The sequence below is a fragment of the Bos mutus genome, chromosome 5 (assembly GCF_027580195.1).
Source record: "Bos mutus isolate GX-2022 chromosome 5, NWIPB_WYAK_1.1, whole genome shotgun sequence".
Taxonomy (NCBI): Eukaryota; Metazoa; Chordata; class Mammalia; order Artiodactyla; family Bovidae; genus Bos; species Bos mutus.
The window spans coordinates 99617614-99625368 of record NC_091621.1 but is presented as its reverse complement, the minus strand read 5'-3'; positions in this window follow the sequence as shown (position 1 = coordinate 99625368).

Sequence of the window (7755 nt, the reverse complement as noted above, 5' to 3'; positions counted from 1 at the left end):
CTGAACCCAGAGCCGTTTGACTCCAGAGCCTAGAATGCCGTGGGCAGGTGCCTGGCCCCGTGCTCTGCTTCTGGGAGTTGTTATCACCTTCTGCCTGTTAGAATAGGGAGCTGTTAGAACAGCTGAAGGGAGCTGGCTGGGAGGGACCCGAGCTTCCCCAAGGTGTATTCTGAGATTCACAGGTCCCCGAAAGCAGCTATGGATGTTCCTAGAAAGCTGCATTCAAAACCAAGGTCACAGGCCTATTGTGTCCTCCGCGGTGAAACTGGAAGATTGCCTCGTCCTCCTGGGTTGCCTTGTGTGAAGGTCGGGTGAGAAGAAACAGGTTTGAAGGGGACTTGGGGGTCCTGGCACCAAGAGGGCCTCACAGGGCTGTCTCCCCGCCAGACCCTCCTCTTGGCTCCTGAGCCCTGGCACATTTGGGAAAGGGAGCTGCTGTTGGAGTCTGGGGTGAGGCATGGGGTAGACAAGGCTCACAGATTCTGAGAAGGCAGCCCAAGACCATGGAAAGAGGCCTGAGTGGAGGAAAGGCAGGTTCAAGACGTGATTCCTACCAGCCAGGAGTCATGTTACATTCATGTGAAGTTGGGTGCAAAGCATTCGCTTCACAGAGTGGGAACACAAAATAAGATGGTGATGTGTGTGAATTGTCGATATGTTATTCATAAAGCTGCTTCTCTATCTTTGCTTGAAAACATCCTTTGATACCAGCAAGAATCCACCATAGTCTGGATCCCACGTGCTGTTAATTTAAATACCATCTTGGGACTTCCCCGGTGGTTCAGTGGTTAAGCATCCTCAGCGGACACGGTTCAACCCCTGGCCAGGGAACTAAGAGGCCAAATGCCCTGGGGCAACTAAGCCAGTAGGTCACAGATGCAACAAAGTTCTCTTATGCCCAAACTAAGACCTCACACAGCCAATAAATAAGTAAATACTTTAAAAACTAGAAAAAATAAAATAAACACTATCTTACAAATGAAACAGCACCCCAGGAAGTTCTGAACCATGAACCTGCCGCAGTCCTGATGTTAGGATGCTCCATGCTGACAGTTGGAATAGCTTTGTCACTGGAGCTTGGCTAGCACTGACCCTTGAACCAGTCCTTCTTTGAGGGTGTGTACTCCATGTGGGAAGAGCACAGTGCAAACAGGAAGGGGAGAGCAAAAGGCAAGCAGAGCATCATGACCTCTGACTACAAACCAAACCTCCAGTGTAACCCAGCCTGCAAGAGCCAGAAGCAGCCTGGTCTCCATTTTTGCACATACAGCCAGGCCTCAAATGTGATCTTAATTTTAGTTCCTCTTCTCAAACCTGAAATAGATTGTAGGTTTTAAGCAACAGCAAAAAAGAAGGAGAAGCAGGGTAAGAGCCTACACTTCCTTGTCCTCCTCTGCCGTTAGCAAGGGCAAGAATAGAAAGTATTCCCCCTCCACCCTTTGGGGATGGAGATCCTTGGCCCAAACTGAATTCCATAACCTTCAGAACGGGGTCCCTGGATTGTGCGCACAGCGGATGGAGCTCTTTCTTGGGATTTTCGGAAAATAGACAAGCACAGCTGGGCTGCAGTTTTGCTTTTTTTCCTTTTCCTTTTTTTTTTGTTTTCTGCTTTCAGCCGTGGCAGCCTGTTCCTGATTTCTCTGGAAAGGCAGCTCCTAATTAGAATGGATCGAAGAGTCTTTGCTCCAGCTTTGTTCTCAGTCTCGATGGAATCGTTGCTTTAGGACTTAATCTGCTGAGTCACTGGTGGGCTGGGACCCTTGCCTGCCTCCGCTGCTCTCAGGAGCAGGCGGGCTAGTCCCCAGGGACCACCAAGAGCACCGTCTGCAAGCTCTCACTCCAGCCCTCTCCTCCTTTCCCCCTTTTTCTCCCCACCTGCTTTCTCCCCCCTTAATCTCCTTTCATTAACAACACAAGGCCTTCCAGGGTGCCAGTTCCTGCTGGTGGGAGTGTCAATTGGTACAATTTCTCTGGAGGGCAATTTGTCAAATGCTATTAAAAACCTTAAAAATAACGCACAGGCTTTGACCTGGAAAGTCCCCTTCTAGGAATTTGTCCTGTAGAAATAATTGGACAGGGGTCCACGAATGTGTGCAAAAAGATGTCGCCCTCCGTGCTTTTCATGAGCGACAACTTGGAGACCTGGTCTCCAGCTACAGGGGGTCATTACAAAGGGTCATGTGATAACCAACTGGCAAAGAACCCTTTGGAGCTAATTGGAGAAATTTGAATCCTGACTGGGCATTAGGTGCTTGTGAGGAATGACCGTTAATTCTGTCAAGTGTGATAATGACCTAGAGATTGGTTTAGAGACACACAGCAGGAGGGTAGGTATTTGGTTTAAACTGTTACAGCAATAATAAGGGGCTTCCCTAGTGGTTCAGATGGTAAAGAATCTGCCCACAATGCAGGAGACCTGGGTTCGATCTCTGGGTCAGGAAGATCCCCTGGATAAGAGAATGGCTTGTAAGGGGGGATAAGGATGAAGCAATGGAGGCAAAATCTTACAGGTTCTGAATCTGGTGGATGGGTAGATGAGTGTCCATTACACTGTTGTCTTTATTTTTGTGTCTAACGTTTTCATGATTTAAAAAGAAATAAAATGATCACATAAAACTGTATTTTTTAATGATGTCCACAAGATATTTTTAAGCAAAAAGAGAAACATTTCAAATAGCATATACGGCATTATCACATTTCTGGTTTAAAAAAAAATGTATGTATTTTTATAAGCAAAGGGAAGAGGACGGAAGTACACACACCAGAATGTTAATGGTGGCTATTTCTGGATAGAAGGAGTTGGGAGTAATTTCCATTTTCTTCTTTATACTTTTTAGTAGTTTTGGACTTTTTTTTGCAGTAACCATACATTCCTTTTTTTTTTTTAACAAGTCTTTACTGAATTTGTTACAATATTGCTTCTGTTTTATGGTTTGGTTTTTTAGCTTCAAGGAATGTGGGATCTTAGCTCCCGGACCAGGGATCGAATGTGCATCCTCTGCATTGTAAGGTGAAGTCTTAACCACTGGATCACCAGGAAGGTTCCATACATTACTTTTATGCTCATAAAAAAGCCATTAAAGAAACTTTGGAAATCACCTGTACTTTTTTTATCATGCCTTGTAGAAGGAGGTTTACAGATCTTAATCTGCACACAATAATAGGTAAGGTTGATGCTATCATCCCCATTTGATAATAGGGAAACTAGCCAACAGAGAGGGTGAGTGCCGTGCCTACAGACACACAGCAGCAATTCTAATTCCGCTCTTCTGAAACCAGTGCCCTTTCCACTAAACCGCAGATGCTTCTAGAGGACCCACGGCAGTATCCAATGTGCTTCCTGCCCCCTAGGAACCGACACTGTCTTTGTTCTCTTGGTCACTTGCCTCCATGCTCCATTCTGGAGGCACCCCGTCCACCCCTAGAACAGTTACATAATGGCTTTTTGTACAAAATAGTACAAAAATGCACTATTTCCCCCTTCACATCACAGGTAAAACTCAAACACTGGCTGTTCAATATTTTCTCCTAATGAGCCTTCCCAGTCCTCTTGCCTTTTTAGGATGGAAGTGAGCTCTCTGCTGCTGTCCTCTTCATATTTATCAGCTCTGTTTACTGGCAGAGCGGAAGAGTGAGCGGGCATCGTATACATAAATATCATAAAATCCACTGAGGGCTGGCAAGACTGAGTTCTTAATCCTGGCTCCATCACTAACTATTTGCAACCCAAAGAAGTCACTCTCTCTGCGTTTTCTCTGTCTCTAAAGTAAATAAAGGATAACACATTAAAAAAAAAATCAATTGGTGTTCTGAGGAAAAGGGGCGGGCATGGGGGAAGACAGCTCCAAGTTGGGCTGAAAATATGAAGTTTTTATTAATGCTGGAGGTAGATAAAGCCTTGTATCCATGTCTTCACCATCAGTTCTTGGCCAGAGTACTGGGACATCTCTGACCCAGTCTCCTTAAGAGTACTTCCTCTCCCACTCCCTCTTCCAGTTCCCCCAGGCTGATCTTTCTAAAGTGGAAATCCAGGTGACTCAACTGTGTTAAAAACCTTCCAGTTTCCCACTTCTGGGTCTGTGTATAAATGAGCCATGCTTTTGCTCTGTCCTTCTCTCCGGCCTCTCACCTGCTGGGTGCCCCTCGCTCCTCACTCATGCTTCCCACACGATTCCACAAGGGGGACCCTGCTTCATGCCTCAGTGCCTTTGCATGTGTGCTTCCCTTTTTCCAGAATGCTCTTCCCTGGCTAGCATCGAGTGTTTCCCTGCAAGGTCCCTGGAAACACTTCTTGCCCATAAGTCTTGAGCTCCTTGAAAGCACAACCTCAGACATCCCCAGTACACAACCCTGGACCCTGCACTGAGATGGATCCAGGGATCCAGGTGCAGAACCAAAGGCTTCTCTCTGCAGCTTCAGGATGCACAAAACTCCCCCAAGAGATTTGGGTTGGCATGATTCTCAGCTCCCCTCCTGGGCTCCACTAAATTTGTGCTGATTTTTATCTCTGTTTGGGACCAGAAATTTAAAATTTTCAATATATCATTTTAAAATACACGTCCTGAGATTTCCCTAGTGATCCAGTGGTTAAGACTTCACGCTTCCATCTCATGGGGCAGGAGTTTGACCCCTGGTCAGGGAACTAACATCCCACAAGCCTTGGTGTAGCCAAAATGTGTGTGTTTTTTTTTTTTAACAGAAGAAACCTAAAAAAAGACACATTTTAGCATCAGAATGCACGTATTTTAGCTACAGCAGGTAGCCTCCTGCTCTCTGAGTCTCTTTGCAGAAGACCGTCTAACGAAGGCCATTTTCCTAACCATAGGAAACTACGGGCTGGTGCTCATGTGTCAGTGTCAGGGGGTGAACCACTGGGCGCAGGGACACCCCCTGGAGCTGCCTCCCATCCCATCCATATCTGAATGGGGAACCCGTCCATGGTGGGACCCCAACAAAGGACTGGGCAGGCAAAGTGCCTGAGAGCCCGTGTTGGAACTGGGGTCTATGTTTATAAATGATCACCCCAAAACACGACAGGCCCCGCTGTGTTTCCACCCTCCAGGCACCTGGGCTTCTCTGCCCTCTTGGTAGGAACCCAAGCGATGGCAGCAGTCAGCAAAAGTTACCATAGAGGGGTCAGCCTCACAGAGCCAGAAGTGAATAGAAAGAGGCCGGGTGCCCGCCCCCAGCCCACTCCTTGCAGAAGGAAGGAAACTGTGGAGGGGAGGGGATGTCTCAAAGACCCTGGGAGAAGTGCTCAGCTCCTGCGCGCCTCCTTCACATTGCTGGGGGAGCTGGCGCTGGTGCTTTGGGGCCCCACTGGGGTTCAGAAGTGAAGCACTGGCTCATCGTTCTCTCCTATGGCTTGTAGTTGATCCCAGGGCAGACGCTGAGTCCCATTCATCTTCAGGTCTCCCAGGAGTCCATGCATACAGCTGAGTCCCAGTATCAGTCATCAGGTAAAGAAAGTGGAAAGTGGGCTTTCCACTTCTAAAGGGCCCATGAACCAACCACACTGAGAGGGGGTCAGATGCTCTGCCCTCGTTCAGATCTTGCTGAAAAATCCCCTTCTCCGGAGGATCTTTTCTAGACTCCTTTTCCTATCGCCACCCTCTCCCTGGCATACCCTCTGTGCCCCCTGCTGTTACCATCCGTCAGACTGCAGGACTTCTCTGTTCAAGTGAACCTTTTTATCATCCCACTAGAATGTAAGCTCCCCGAGGGGAGGAATTTTTGCTATACCCTCAAAGTCCCCAATACTTTGGCCACCTAATGTGAAGAGCCAAATGCTGAGAAAGAATGAGGGTGGGAGAAGGGGGCCACAGAGAATGAGATGGTTGGATGGCATCACCGACTCAGTGCACATGAGTTTGGGCAAACTCTGGGAGACAGTGAAGGACAGGGGAGCCTAGAGTGCTGTAGTCCATGGGGCCACGAAGAGCCAGACACAACTGAGCAACTAAGCACAGCACAGCACAGTGGACTGGGGGATCTCAAGTCAGTGGGCTCCAAGCCTAACTCGTCTTACTTTTTCTAATTGCTTCATCCTGACACGCTCTGCCAAGTCCTGCTTCCCACTGGGTCTTCATGATGCGGGTGGGGGGGCATTCCAGCACATTTCAGGCTCTCCTAGCTATTAAAACTCAGACCAGGCCAGTTTAAAACTCCAAGTCTTGGTTCAAAGCTCCTTTCTGGAATGCCGGGGGGAACACAAGATTTTCCCCGTCTCTCTGGGGCAACTTGAATAGAAGGGCAGAGGGTGGGTCCTCTTCTTTCCTCTCAGGCCCTCCCTTGGTTGGGTTCTACCTGCTGAAATCCCTCTGGAGATGGGGTGTCTGGCTCCTTGGGGGCGGAGCCTCCTCTGTGGCTGGCTTTTCCCCAGGAGGGGTCAGTCCTGCCAATGGAACAGGCACCCCTTGCCAACTTCTTTGGTGGGGTGGGGGGAGCCAGAGCCCCTCTCCTGCAGGGGCCCTTTGCCACATGGAGGGTCCCACCCTCCATGTGGCTCCCTACATGAGCCCTGGGGGTCCCTGAGCAGTGGAGGTGGGGCACTGGTTTCCCCTGCTGGCCGGCAGGCTTCTCCCCCTCTCCCCAGTCTCCCTGGAGGGAGCCCTGCACAAGTTGAGAGGATGCGTGCCAAACTCCCCCAAGGACGCCCTCAACAGCCCATCCCTGCAGCTGGCACCAGGCTCCTGCAGCTCCGCAAGCATGCAGGTGGGGAGCAAGATGTCAGCCTCCTCTTCTGGGCAGCATCCTCTGTCTGGATTTAGGATTCTCCTGGGTGGGGGGGGGGTCTCCTTTGCCTAGTTCTGGGGGTGGGGCTGGAGAGGGAGTGGTACCCATTCACCAACACCATCCACTCTGACTGCCTCCTCCTCTAAACGACTTGAGGTTCTAATGTAAACAGGAAAGAACGAGGAGCTGAGGGGCTGGAGTGGCTCCTGGCAGCAGGGCCAGTTCTGCCACCTCCAGGACACCCCTGAGGAAGCTGCCTGGCTCCAGCCTTCTGTGATCTCTTTAGGAAGTGGGTTTCTTAGCATCTTTGGCCACAGCTGTGGGTCTGGGTAATGAATTTTGGAGCAACTGGAAACGTCCCCTCCATGTCTCCTTGGTTGTTTATTGTAGATCTTCCCATCCTTGGAACATGGGCCAAAAGACCAACAGCTTGAAATGACCAGTGCCTAGAGAAATGTCCGGCACATCGCAGGCCCCTACCCTCTGAAAGGATGTCTTGGTGGGAGGACGGTTGTGGCTACAGTGAGTTTGTGCTGAGAGGTAACAGGACGGGGAGGAAGGGGCCTGAGGTGGTGGGCACTGTGTCAGATGCCCTTCACATGCTATTCTGAAATAACCTTCAGGGGCAGCCTAGCCATCACCGCCTCCTGCTCCTGGTCAAGCTCAGGTGGACTCAGGAGAGGGTGGCCGCTGTGGGCTGGGCTCTGGAGTCTGTGATCCTGACTTCGGTTCCTCATTTGTAAAAGTGGGAAAAAGACTCCACGTTGTGAATTTTAAATTAGCTAGTACGTGTAACATGCTCAGCTCATGTAGAGACATGGCAGGTCATAAACAGGAATGAGAGTAATTTCCATTCTCATCTCTATCCCTGGGACAGACCCAGGTCTGTTTACCCTCAAAGCCAGTGCTTGGACATCTCCACTCCCACCCAGTGGGGGACTGAAGGAGGCCTATGACCCTCTGGGGCACTGGAACAGAAAGAAGCCAAGACTCCGGTGTGAGGGTGACAGTCGGAGGTGG